Source organism: Prinia subflava, chromosome 2, assembly GCF_021018805.1.
Source record: "Prinia subflava isolate CZ2003 ecotype Zambia chromosome 2, Cam_Psub_1.2, whole genome shotgun sequence".
NCBI lineage: Eukaryota > Metazoa > Chordata > Aves > Passeriformes > Cisticolidae > Prinia > Prinia subflava.
In genome coordinates, this window is record NC_086248.1 from 96633360 (window position 1) to 96648382 (window position 15023).

The window sequence follows — 15023 nt, forward strand, 5'->3', positions numbered from 1 at the left end:
ACAACTTTGGGTAACCTCAGCATGAAATACATCATTTCCCTTCAACTCATTATCTATGAATGAACTCCAACTACAGCCACTAAGTCAGGATTGTAACACACCCAGGAACAGGAAGGGAGCATCGTAAGAAAAGCAACCAAACAGGACAGAAGAAGGCATCAATTAAAGCAAATCAGGGGCCATTTTATAATCCTCCATCTCTCTTCTGCACATCATCCCAAACAGCCTTACATTTATTTGCCTGCAAATCTGACCCATTCATTGCTGAGCTCATCAACGGGACCACTTCATACAATTACACCAATATTAAATACAAAAGGTCTCAACATCTGCAAATACATTTTCAACGGAAAGTAAAATATTTAAGAATGGTTAGCTCTGTAAAAGTGCTAGGCTACAACCACACTCCATTTTGGCTCCTGCTTTGTTGCCACACAAAACAACAAGTAAATAAAAAACCCTCTCCAAACCCAGAAGAAATCGTTACCAAAAACTAACCTGAGCAAACACATCTTATAATTCACATCCATCCAACAAGATATCATCTCACATCAAAGGCCTTGTATCACTCTTCTCAGATCAGAAGGCCTCAATTATTGATTAAAGGGGGAGAAATAGAAATGCAATTTACTTTTCAGCTTTGATGGTGTTTCTGCAAGGATCAGACTTCTCTTACTCCTCAGTTATTATAAAGCTGATGTCACACATCTTCAGTATTAAAAGGGTACTCAACTGGATACCTTCTAACTAATACACTAATAGCATTCAAGTATTCAGGATTCAAATATTCAGAAGAACACTATTATATGGGGTATGATGTAAATTAAAATACACTTCATTAACTCCTGAAACTATCTGAGTTAAAAAGGACACATTTCCCCCTTTCCCAATTTCTAGAGAAAGATCTAATTCCGATCATAAAATGTCAGCAATGGAAACAATCAGCAAAACTCAGTCCCTCACAAAACATAATGAAGAAGAGAATATGTTTTTTAAAAACCCAACTTAACCCTGGTTTTCACTATTGTCTGAATTCCTAACTTTATGGAGGCTTCCTGCACAGCATGCACTGTACAATACGAACCGTGGCATCCATTCACACAGTATTCTTCAGCTTCAAAGCACTTTACCACCAGGAAGTCATGACACAAGCAAGCAGTTTCCTACTTTACAGGCAGGGAAACTGAGGCATACAGGAAGGCAATAACACAGCAAATCCCATTATGTGATAGCCAAACAAGCATTCTGCCTCTGGAAAATTTGATTCATTTTGTTACCTTGCATCAGAGCTAATAACATAATTCTGTACCACATTCTGTATTAGCTGCATTTCAGACTGAAACCTAATCCCTTCAAGCACTCATTACCTGTGTTGAAGGTTTTTGTATTTCCATAACACAGCTAAGTAATGGTTTTAGCTTGCATAACAAATTTTCTCAGCTCTGATTTTTAAGGAGGTATTAAAAGTCACTCTTTAGGTCTTTTCAAACTTAAACAGTTTCTATGAATTTACATTCTAAAGTAAAATGTAATTTTAGAAGCTAGTTTAAATTAACTGAAAAACTAGCAACACAGAAATTTTAGAATTAATAAATTAACTATCACATTTCAAGTAGAGGTGACAGAAATGAGAAATAACTGCTTTCATCCACAGTTTAAACTACTACTAAGTCTTCCCTGATAAAACCCCTCCATACAAGGAGTTTTAAATTTAAGTCTTGCATCTTACCTAGTGGGAGCAATGATGCTGCACCTTTCCAGATGGCTACAAAGAAATCAGTGGCTAAAACAGATATTTTTGCTGACTTGATGCAACTTTCTGAACAACAGAAGACAGCCTGCACAACAGCACATTTTCCTGTTCCAATAAGCAGCAGTCAGAACTGGTGCACAGTTACAGCTCCCCATTCAGTGCAAAGTATACCACAACAACAGAGTAATTCAGTGATTCTTCTGCATGAAGCTCCTCAGAACCTGAAAACCGTCCTTCAGGAGGAAACACCTCACTTATTGTGCCTAAAGATTAAGGTAAGCAAAAGATTAAGGTAAGCAAAAGATAATAATAGACTTACTAGAAGACAGGCACACGGGATGACTGCTATCCCTGATCCTTTTCATACCCAGCTGGTCAGTAAGGGTTCAACAGAACTGCAGAGTAAAGTTTAGTATTTGCCTCCAGCCACACCCAAACGCATGGAGGAGCTCAGCTCGTTCCATCTCACCCTCCGCACACACTACTCCGTTTATTTTGCACTGGCTTTGGGCCATAAATACGAGAAAGGAAGTTATGATGCAAGGTAGGTGGAGTACAGTAGGAAGCACCATGAGACTGTTCATATTATTCCCAGTCTATATAAAGCACAGCCCTTTTTCCTTTTCATTGTATCACAGAAGAAAACAAGACTGAGCCTTTACTCTCAATGGCATGGTAGTTTCTACTGGTACAAACTATTTAAACTATAATTGTCGTGCACTTGTATTTTATCTTTAGTAAAAGGTCAATTTTTCCCAGGACTTAAAATACAATGTACATCTATGTGCACTTTGAGGAGGGCATGGGGAAAATGAGCTGGAAGCAGCAAAGAGGAAGCTTTCCCTTTCCTTTTTTTTTTCTCCTGCCTCTTATCCTTACTGTAGAGAGAACAGAATGAAAGCCATCTGCTTATGGTATATGCTGGTTGAACTGGGCAAAGGCTACAGCACAAATGCCACATTACATCTCACTATCAGGCATCTGAATCATCATGATGGGAACCTGAAGAGCTGCAAGGGAAACAGCCCGAGTTCTGGCCAAGTATTGTTACTGCCTGAAATTAATGGATGGAGGTTTGCTCTCATTGTACCTCACGGACTGCAACCTCAACAACAGAGCTCAGCACTGCAGTTCAGACTCACTAATGAGGAATATGCAGTAACAATCTTCCTGCCAAATCTTGTAGAAAATCATTATCTTAGATTAGCAATTTTGATTTTGTGAAGTCTATCAGGACTGGTAAACACAGGATTCTTGACCTACATCCCCCCTTCTTTCAGCAGAGCATTATGCACGCAGTCTTTAAGAGAGCTTTCCAAACAAAGGCTTCTACTTTGAACCCAAGTTATGTTTTCCAACTTGACATTTTTCTTCAGGCATTTTCATACACAAGAAAGCAGAAGTCCTCCCACAAGCCAGACAACAGAAAGGTCTATGCAAATAAAGCTCACTATTTTAAATGAACACTCAGCACAGGAGCAACATAACTCCCCATTCCCTGGTTGAGCTACCACATATCACACAAGGCAAGAAAATCTCAAACAAAAGTGGCTTTTAAAGCCACCCATACTTTTGCACTTCAAGTATCTATTGCAACATCAGCATTTTCTAGAAAACAACCCCCAGAAAACTAGAAGTTTGTATTAGGTTGACCCTGGCTGGATGCCAAGCACCCACCAAACCCTCTCTATCACTCCCCTCTGCAACTGAATGAGAGAGACAAAATATAATGAAGGATTCATACATTGAGATAAGAAGCTGGAGATCCCTCCCCAAATAATGTCACAGGCAAAACAGATTCAAATTAGAGATATTAACTGGATTTATGACTAAAAAACTCAGAGCAGGATAGTAAGAAGTACAATAAGACCTTTCCCCCACCAGCTCTTTCCCCCAGAGGTGCAGGGAGATGAGAATACGGACTGTGGTCAGTTCATTCCTGTTGCTGCTCAGGGAGAGGAGTCCTTCCTGTGCCCCAGTGAGGGGTCCCTCCCACGGGATAAAGATCTCCATGAACTTCTCCAGTGTGAGTCCACCCCAGGGGCAGCATTCTCCACAAACCGCTACAAGGAGGGTCACTCTTCCACATGCTGCAGTGTTTCAGAAGCACAGCTTGCTCCAGTGGGAGTCTCCCACAGGGTCACAGGTCCTACCAGGAAACCTGCTTCGGCAGGGGCTCCTCTCTCCACAGGTCTGAAGGTCCCTTCCAGGAGCCTCTTCTGCCATGGGCCTCCCACAGGTTCAGAGCCCATTCACAGCCTCCTCTGAGGCATCCCCCTGCCATGGTGGGGGTCTTCTCCATGGGCTGCAGGTGGATCTCTGCATCTCCGTGGACCTCTAGGAGCTGCAGGGGCACAGCTGCCTCACCATGGTCTTCACCACAGGCTGCCAGGGAATCTCGCTTCCAGTGCCTGGAGCACCTCCTCCCCCTCCTTCTGCAGTGATTTTGGTGTCTGCAGAGTTGTTCCTCTCAAATTCTCACTCTCCTCTTCTTCAGCCATAATTACATCTGCACAATATCAGGGCTTTCTTCCTGAAGATGTTATCCCAGAGGTGCTGCTACCATTTCTGACTGGTCCAGCCTTGACCAGCAGTGGGTCCATCTTGGAGCTGGCTGGAATTGGCTCTGCTGGACATGGAGGAAGCTTCTAGCAATTTCTCACAGAAGCCACCTGTGTAGCCCTGCCCCCCCCCCCAAAGGCTTTTATCCTTGTATTGGGCTGTACAAACCCAGTACAAGGATAAAAAACAAACAAATTGGCCTGTAAGAGATATAAAATACATTGGTTTCAGTAACACATGTAGGAAACCACAGCCTTTTACTGAGCACCCACATTTGCCAACACAAATCATCTATTCTGCTCAGACCTGAATCCACTTGGATTTGCACCAATGCAGTTCAACAACTGCAGAAATTCAGAGCAAACAAACCCTGAATATATTCTTCATATTATACCACACTGCAGCATGTTCACAGGTCCCTCACCACTGTCATCTGTGTAGCTCCTCTCCTTTAATATATTCCCTTCCACTCCAAAATATTTGTTCCCTTTTCCCCCAAACCATTCCTTGTGGCTCCTTGCAGACACTGCTTTTGCACTGTTAGACACTTAACCATAAACTCTGCAAGCTGACTGTCAGAAAAGCAAGCCCACACATGGTGTTTAGGCTTGTACTCTTGGTGTCCTACTTGCAGCTTGCTCCTCCTCCTCCTCCTGGAGCCAGCAAAGGAGAATCTTTGGAGGTTTGCCCCTTCAGGTAGGCTCTGCCTCATCTTCTGCATTCAGCACCAAGTTATGAACATTTCATACACAAGGACAATGAAATAAACATTATTTCCAGGCAGATAAAAAATGATACCATGTAATTCTTACAATAGATATGTACTACAGAAAAGGGGAACAGTCCAACTCATAAACATAATCAGAGGGGGTTCCAGTTGCTCCTCCTCCCATTCCTCCCAGTATCAAACCACAGGCTGCTCCTAACAATCCTAAAGCCAAGGCAACATCCAAGCATAATGAATGGGGTTATGAACTCAAGTTTAAGCCTGAATCATCTCAATTTTCTGTACTTGCGTCAAACCCAAAGGAAATCTTTGTACAAAAGGAAAAAAAGGTAGTAATAACTACATAAAGGGAAAAAAAAAAAAAAAGTAAGTAAGCTGCTCTTGCTGCTCTAGAGCTTTGCATCCCCCCATTGGGAATAAGTGTTATGGTTCTCTCAGCCTCTTACATGGCCAGAGGCCAAAAAAGGGCCGCACTAAATGCTCCCTGTCTCCCTGTCGGGACTTGGGAGAGTTACACATCTCAAGACAGTCTTAAAATGCAGGTACTTCCTCACAATGAAAAGAAAGCCCAGTGTTTTTCCTGGTAATAAAAAGAGATTTTGTACAAGACAAGACTCTCTTCCTGGAGAAAAATGAAAATAGATGTGCATCAGGGATGAAAGCGCATTTAACACCACCTACACCTAAACAACACAGGCTATCACAGGATCTGGCACCTGTCCCACCCACACCACACCTCCCACTGCCTGAGACACCAACTCCTTCTGGGTTCAAAAACACTCCTTTTCTGCTTTTCCAGCCAACGCGTAATAATCTCACCAATAAAAAGACGATCGACATTCACACCAGGAAGCAACTGCACCTCAGCCCACCAGAACACACAAGGCAAAGTCACATTCATCATACAGCAAGTGCCTACCCATACATCAAGCACAGTCATTACTTAAATTCTATTTACTGAACCAGGGGGCTGTGCTGGAGGGAGCACCCATGGGGGAGGGCAGGGTATGGAAGCAGAAAAGAGGAATTTCTTTTTGTGTGAGTCAATGTATCTAAAACAGTATTTAAAAAAAAAAAAAAAAAACAAACAAAAAACCAAGAGAGCAGAAGGTTTGTGATGTAATAGCAACAGAAAACAAATCATGTAGCAAGTCAGAAAAAAAAAAAAGAAGTGTAGAACACTCATTTCCTCCAAACTCAGCAACTCCACAGAGCTCTGTGCCAAACACTTTTGAAAACACATTGTATTAGTCACTCCTCCAGGAAAACAGCTGTCAAAACCTGTGTCCTACCTCCATAAAACAGCTCTATGTCCAAACCAAAACACTCATGACACACACAGGCAGGTCAGAAGACACATAATTTCTGGCATCTGAAACAATGACATGCTTAACCACACAGGTTAATTCCAGTGTGGGAAAAGTCACAGGACACACTGGGCTGTTCTGTGATGCAGGCTGACCAAGGTTTCTGGTACCTTAAAATGCATTACTACAATGGCAAATTCAGAGGCATTTTAGCACACCACAGGTTGGGTTTACATCTCCTTTATGCTGCAATTCCAGAATGTGCTATTCAGCTATCTCCCTTCAGGACAAGCATAAAACAAACCAAACTAGGACTTTCAGACCACACAGCACAATAACGTGCCTGTTTACCGCCTTCCAAGTCCCCTCTCCCTTGCTATATATTTGCTGTTACAATGTAGAGGCTTCCTTGTTACACCTTCTAAATATCACCAGAGTAAATTATATGTTTTTGTTAGTCCAAATTAATCCTTGCAGTGAGTGACACAAAGATGGTGGAGAAATTCTCCTGTATTATCAACTCTCAAGGGAGGGTAGGAAGAGGGTAAAGTATCCTCTGACTGTTCCAGCTCAGCCAACCTAAATGGGGAGCTGAGGGATACCATGATGTTCCCAAATCCATCCGTTATTTCTGATCACACAGCCACATGACAAATCACTTCCACCATGGAAGTCTTTTAGTTCCTTTTCTGCCTTTAGTGTGGGCAGCATTTCCTACAAACCATCACTCAAGTCGTTATTAAATTCAAGGGGTAGCTACAAAAGACAACGTGGCTTTGGGTGTGGATGGAAACCAAAGGAACAAGGCCATCCACTTGAGCAGCATCCTACTATTAAATTAATTAGGTGTAATGTCCCACCACACCTTTGCAGAAGGGCAGCTCTCCCTAGTTCACCACCAGCTCTGGATGGGTACACACTCCTGCTGCATGGGAATGACCTTCACTTGTCACATCCAGGACACACAGCACTGCAGACACCTGACACAGCCACGAGCCACGCCAAAGACAGCCAGCATGAAGTGCCTGTGCTTGGTGGTCACACCCATGTGACAACAGCTGATATTATTATTATTCAAAGCCACAAAGGAGGAGTTTTGTCCTACTTCTGAGCGGCAAGCACATGGGAAGTCATGAGTAACTAAAGCAGCACCCATTCAGCTGGCACACAGGACACACTGAGCATTTGCAGCAAAACAGATGGATCTTTGCTGTTATTTTACAGGTTAAAAGGGATCAGTGGGGCACATGATGGACAGCCAGACAGTCTTAGCCAACCACTCTACAGGAATAGGGTATGTAAAACTACAGCAGAACTGGGAAGGAGAAGTCCTGTCCCTTGAGTGAGCCCATCAGCTCAAGCAACTTGCTTGATGCAACCTTTGCTCCTGTGATGTGGAGCTCTACACACTTTAACTTGTATCCCAAACAGTCAGGCACGCCACCAGACGCTGCAGAAGGGTGGCAGATTGTAGAGCTGATCACTGTCTGACAGGTTTTATTTCAGTGCTGCTCACTCCCCACAGCTCTTTCCAGGCAATAGCAGACACACCAGCCAAGAAGTGAAGGGAGAACAGTTCAGCAGGGGAAGGCTGCAGAGCTTGCTGGGTTTTGGCTTTACAAGTCGTCACCAAAGTCATTACAGTGAACAAGACAGTGTTGTACAGAATGGTGGTTGCTTAGGTGATGTCACACCTATTTTAAATGAATTAAACAGAGCAGAGTTTAAACAAATAACATTCATATTATGCCAGGCTCCTCTTGCTTCAAGAGCCTCAGAAGCTGTCCCTTTCAGCCTGGTACTACTTGGCTGCTCATTCAGCTTCCCTGGAGGTAGAAAACTTCTTCTCTTAGCCAACACTGCTACATACTATTTGCAAGAGAAGCACCCTAAATAACAATGTTTTTTGTGCAACACTGCTAAATCACTCTGCAGAAGGGCCTCGTGGGCAAGACCTAGGGACCATAGCAGAGGCAAGGAGCGCAGAGTGTGTTTCCATGGCTTCCCTGCACAACCTTTCCTTGTAGCAGAAGGTGTTCTCAAAAGGCTGGAAGACGCGGCGTGGCTGTCGCTGATAGAGAGGCTACAGGGCAGCATGACAGGACAGCAACGCTCCTCAGGAACACGGCCTGGACACGAGCCATGGCAGAGGCCCTTTGCCACCTCGGTATTTCACAGGAGAGCTGCCTGGCACTTTCCTGGGAGGTCTGGTTCATTTTGCCTAGTCCCTTGCACTCTGCCTTTCACGACTCAGTGATGCCTCCCTCTGCTACAGAAATCAGTCATTCGCTGCTATGTCAGCTTCTCCTGAACATATGATTATGTTGAGAGACACACAGTTGTACTACAGCTAAGACCAGAAAAGCTCTAACAAATTCTGGGAATACTGTTCTTTAGAGGATCTTCCCTGGCTTAGGATATCCAAAGATAGCAAGAAAGGGTTTCCCTTGTCTGGAGAAGTCAGGCAGGAGCTAACAATCACTGCTCTGCATGACTCAGATACTGATCTAGGTAAGATTCTCCACTCAGGACAGCAAATACATCTATACAATGGAGAGTAGAGAAAAAAAGGTCTTTGCACACTCTTAAAAAAATAGTGCACTAGACAAGCCACCATTCTCAGGCAGCAGGGAAATTAGCAAGTTATAGCTGTGCACAGGTATGACAAACAGCTGAGTAAGAGAGCCAGCTACAGGGAGTAAAAGTCCTCCTCTAAATTCAGATTATTTGCTAGCCCAGCCAAGTTGCACAATTTCAGCTTTGTCCAGAAAAACTAAGGAACAGGAGGGTGAGATCTCTCTGTCTTGCTGAAGAGGCTTGTGGCTACTGAAACTCAGGAAGGGGACAGTCAACTTGCAGAAGGTGAGGCTTGACTGCCAAGCCTCCACACCTTGAGAATGCAAGAAGGATAAACTACAGCAGTGCCTATGTGGCCTTCCACTTCCTTGCTCACACACTCACAGGCTGCTGCTACACTGGAGTTACCATGGTTTGGTGCAAAAAAGAGCTTAAATACATTTTTACAAAATCCACTGAGGAAGATTAAAAAAAAAAAGGATTTTATTCTTTTACATGACAGAAGGAAAATTAATGTAAGAAAAATACACAATTCCAGATACTCTCCCTTAGCTTTCAATTCGAAGAAACAATGGGATTTAATACCCTAATGAAATAGAGGAAAACCAGTAATCTAAGCTTAGATCTAAATTACTCCTTAAGCAGTTAAGTTTCACAAAATAGAAGTATCAAATTACAAGGAAAATCTCCTAACTTATTCAACAAAAAAAAAAATCAAAACAAACCCCACATGCTGCCTCTTATCCAAGATACATCTTAAACAGTGAAATAAGAATATTTATTTTACATACTTGTAAAGGATTTGTGAAGAAACATCTCTTTCTCAAGCATGGAACACAATGAATTACCACCAGAGTTCTCTCCCCATCTGTGATTAACACTACAAATAATTTACATACTGATGTTGGATATGACAGATCTATATTCCAGCTGCACCACAATGTATCAGGTGCTTTGACTCTACAGGTCTCCCATCCTAGGCTGAACTCACTGCATGACCTCCCTGCAGCTTCTGCTCACTTAATTCAAAGTTACGATCAATAGCTGTTTGCATTTTGCAGATCAAATGATACAGAGTAATTCAAAACAATAATGTCAGAACCTTTAAAGTCATCTCCCTGTCAATTGTGGGAACATGTCCATGTTTTTACATGAGTTTGGGTACTATAACCCAGACACACTGCAATTAAAGGCTTTTAAGAATCAGTTTTATTATCAAGAGAACCACACAGAACGAGTCATAACTGCAGTACAAGCTTGATTCTAAAATGTCTATGTTTTACTTTGCAGAATGATGGAATAAAGATATGAAGAGGACTAAAAAAAATAGACAAATGCACAAAGTTTTCCCCTAATTTTCCTTTTTAAAATAAACACCAGTAAAAGGCAGGGCACTGCACACAGCCATCTACCAAAGGTTCATATCCTATTAAGAACTGGAAGCATCACGGCACCACAGAAGAAATTTGTATAGAAACTACATTACCAGCTCAATTAAAAAAATCTTGGTACTAATGCCAGAGACAAAAACCCAAAGGTTCATCCTTAGACACCAATGGGTTCAACATCCACATAATACCACCCCTGTGGTGAAACACCCAGCAAGGACACATGCATGACTAACTCTAAACAGCAGCAGCAAGAGCCTGAATATTAATGATTAACTAAATGCAAACAGCAAAAGCAGAAGACAACTTAGTGCCCTTTAACACGTCAGAGTCACATTTGCTGTTCTGTCCCCAGCTCACCATTCCCTCTCCATGAACATTTATCCTGAACTACAAGAAGTTATCTAACACTGTTTTAAACAACATTTCAGCTCTTTGGTGCTCACAGAAAAGCCTGAAACCTGCAAACCAGTTTAAGCAGTAGTGACTAAGATAATTAAGTACACTTCACGTGATGTCCAGGATTTCTGGTGACCTTTACTCACAGGATCATCCAACTATTTGGGAACTGAAGATCAAAAAGACTTTGCCTGACTCACAAGTGACTAAGCTGACAGAAACCAGGCCTCAAGATAATAAAACTTGAGAGCCAAGAGAAGTTTTATCTGCTCATTACCTCCTGAATAGAAGCATCCTCCAGTTTCCAGAGCACTAAGTTTTTACATTTCACAAGATGGTGAAAGCCCAGACATTAGAAGGATGTGAGTGTTCCTTTGTTGTCAGTGGGCACTTGCACAATGAAGTGAGAAGCCCTTCAGCTGTGCCAAGCCATAGGAGGGAGCCTGAGCCAGTCTTCTCAGGGTTACCCGACTTCTTCTCCTGGGAGGCAGCAAGACACGGCTCTGCACGTAATTAAACAAGCTCCATAACACACACAGTGGGAGAGAAAGGAGAGTCCCCAAGGCAGGCTGCTAACAAGGACAGAGGCTAGACAAATGGAGCACTTTCAAGACTGTTTCTCCATCAATAACTGGAAAGGAATGCTAGGCACACTGCCATCCCGCTAGTTTATTCTGTGGAAATAACCTTTATACCTGCCTCTTTTAAAGTCCAACTGACTTGCACGTAAATTAATCCCACAAAGCAGATCTGCTCGCCAAAAAAGCAGAGATCCCATCTGACAACACTAGGAAGGATAAGACAAAATTCCGTGAATTATCCATCCATCCCAAACTTCATGACTGCATATTAGCCCTCGAAACTGTAAATGCAAGAGCCCCACGGGGCACTCAGCCCCTGAACTGTTCAATAATCAGAAGAGGCATAATTAACTAGTCCCATGGTCTCCACAGCTTGATCTGGTATGAATTTGTAATATTGCCCTTCCCCCATGCCTGATAAAAGCCACACAAAGAAGCAAGGATACTAACACACTGCTGTGTAATATAACACAAATTGCAGGTAGAGTGCTACAGTATTAAAAAAAACATAGGAGAGAGCAAATGCATTTAAAACTACTCCAGGAACAATTATTCACTGGATAGAAAAAAATAAAAAAGATCTTGTTGTAACAGCATGAAGCAAAGGGAGGGAAAAAAGAAAAAGAGTACTCTGGGAAGCTCAAGGCTTCTATTGTGCAAAATGACAGATCAGAATCTGTAAGAAGTGCAGGAGGTTTGAGAAGTTTAGAGCTAAGACAGCATAGCAAAACAATCACCTAAGCTTTACTTAGCATTCTAGACAGAATACCTAAACACCAAGTACCACATTAAAGTGTTTGAATACAGTATTAAAACTTTTAAATTATTAACATTAAGTGGATATTCAGTTAAAAGAACCCTTAATAAACTAAATCCTCCAATCAGATGAAGATATGCAGCATATTTGAAGAGCTCACAGTCTGAAACCCCATTCATGCACTGAAAGGGGCCAAGGAAAACAGTGTTAATGACTGATAAACTTGATCAGAGATAAATAACTACAAGATAACAGGAAACACTCCTGTGAGATTCTACAGTTCACTTATTCCTCTCCTAAACTCTGCTGGGAGTCACTTTGTTTATAAACTTACAGCTGCTTATCTTACAGAGCGCAAGAGATTCATCTCTGCTAAAAGGTCTTTAGTTAAACTACAAGAAAAGTGCTTGCTACAAAAATTCCCAAAGACTGGCTAGTACTAGACTACCTCAGTAAATCAGAATCCATATGGCAGCTCCAATTAACTGCAAAACAGCTTGTAGGGTTGTTTTTTTTTAAGGTAAAATGTACACATATCCACAAACTAGTGAGCATTCTGCAATGAAAATATGTACTTGAAGTACTTACTGGATGTGGTGACTCCAAGAAGATCACTTGGGACAACATGTTAAGACTTTAGAAGGAAAGCACTACTCCTTGTGGTATCAAAGTTACAGCATTACACTTAAAAGCTTAAGTTGATTAGAAAAGAGCACATGGTTATCAAGAACTTCTGTGTCAGACATTTCAGTCATTTCTGATGACAGAAGGCAAAACTTACTACGGAATTAAAGTGCTCTTCAGTTTGCCAAGTTAGTCCCTAACAATATAGCTGCTGGTCTGGATCCATCCTGATTTCAGGAGGCCCCCAGCAACCAATGCACATAATTCAAAATGGAAAATTAACTTTTATCTAGATCAAGGGGGTTTGATCTAAAAAGTTCTCAGGATATTAAAGGGTAGCTCAATCTACCACATCCCACATTCTGACAGGAAAAAAACCCCAAACATTTATCTAGCATGCATAATGACCCAAATTATTTCTCAATGCATGCTCCTTTTAGGGTAATAATGTAAAATAAAAGGAGAGATACCAATTATGCTGTGGAAAAATATGCTATTTTAGAAAGTGTTTCCAGCTCCTTTTCACTGCTTAACAGTACCAGTCACACTCCCACAAGCCTTCAGAGATGAAAGGTGAGACAACCTCACACAGCTTGCCAGCATTAACCCTGTTATTACCTTCATCAGTACAGCTACACACAAATTACTTCTTAGTACACCCTCGTGCAGACTTTCAATCACATTGCCCTGACATATGGTTACAGCAGCAGTTTAGCTCCTCTCCGTCATTACCACAAGGAAAACATTCCCATTTCAGGGTAGTCTCCCAAGAGCATGAGTAGTTACGCTGCTACAGCAATTTCCCAGCTTTTCCCTGGCAGCTGCTCAGAGGTGAATTCCTGGCTGGGCTCACGTTGCCTGTATTTCCCACATGGGGAACGAACTGTGTTGTTTAATCCTTTGCCCACGCTCTCTTCTGGAACACAGGAGATGGACTGAGAGTTAAAAATCATATACAGTTTATTTTATTTTTCTCCTTCTTTTCCCCACCCTACAGCTTAAACTTTAAGAAACAAGACATTTTGTAGACAGTTTAGGGCCAGCCTACTACTTCTCATTCAAACAATGTAGAAAAAGACACTGAAATCTATGAACACTTCATTACTGCATAAATAAAAGAGCCCTCATGTCCTGCTACCTCACTGTCTTCAAACCCTCCTTCTCTGCCCATCTCAAACTTTTAATTTTTTGTGAAAATATAAATGAGATTTTTTTTTTGTTAACTGAAAGACAACTAGGAAATCTGGAGAAAAGCTTTTAAAGCTAAATTAAAAGTTCTAATACTCAAAATACTTAAATTTTTAATTCCTTAAGCCACTTTCAACCCTCACAAACCTTTCATTATTCGCAGTAAATGCAATGCGAGAAGGCTGTATTCATCCCTTTATTTATGTGTTAAAAACCGGAATCACTAATGAGTTGAGTCATCAGCCAAAGCTAAGTCTGAGCCACCGGGGCAATGCATACTCTGGAACTTCTCACCTGCAAATGCTGATGGGGTAAGACTGAGCCTGTTTGATTCCTCCTTTTTATGAACTCAGTGACAAAGAACTCACCAGCAACAGCATCTCCTGGAGATTTCACTGATATATGAAGGCACTTACCTAGCTCAGTTTTGACATGGATTGAATTAACACATTATAATATTTACTGCTTGTTTTTCTAAGTTTTTACAGGCAGACAACACGACTGTTGCACAACACACTGGCTATTTAATCTAGTTGGGCTCATATTCTGTCTGTTCCTCCCTCATTAGCTAGAGCAATCGTCACCCAGCCTTCTCTAGTGTTCTGCGAGATCAAATTATCACTCATTATTTCCTCCTAATTGCAGAGGAAGAACCTCACACCTATAGCAAAACAAGCTTCCCCCGTAACACCCACATCCTTCCAGCATGGATTCCCGGTTTCACCTTTCAGTACAGCTCCACTTTTTGCTTGCTTCAGTCGGTCCCTTGAAGAGTTAAACTAGAAATAATCTTTAATACAAGAGCGCTCTTGAAAGAATCACCTATGCGTGCAAAGCTACTCGGCAAGACAGGCCACACTGCCCGGGGGAGGATGGCAGAGAGAACACTCCAAAGCACCCTCAGCTCGGACTAAATATGTATTAAGCATGTCGGGATTTTCTGTACATACTCCAACCTATCCGAGCAACAGAATATGGATTTCACGGGACATCCCTGCCACTAAACCCCGGGATTTAGTGGCAGGTGTACTTTCAAAGGAAACTATTTTACGTCACCACTTTCACATATATTATGCTGGAAACTAAGGAAAAGCTGCTGGGCTTTGCTTTCATCCAACCGCAGCTGACAAAATCGGCGCAGTTTTAAAATTCACAGTAAA

General features: G+C 42.0%; 1 protein-coding gene across 1 annotated transcript in view; it reads right to left on the bottom strand.

Annotated features, from left to right (window-relative positions):
* Positions 1–15023, bottom strand: part of TP53BP2 (tumor protein p53 binding protein 2) — a 51594-nt gene that overhangs the window by 35602 nt on the left and 969 nt on the right. The gene's annotated exons all lie outside the window — the stretch shown is intronic.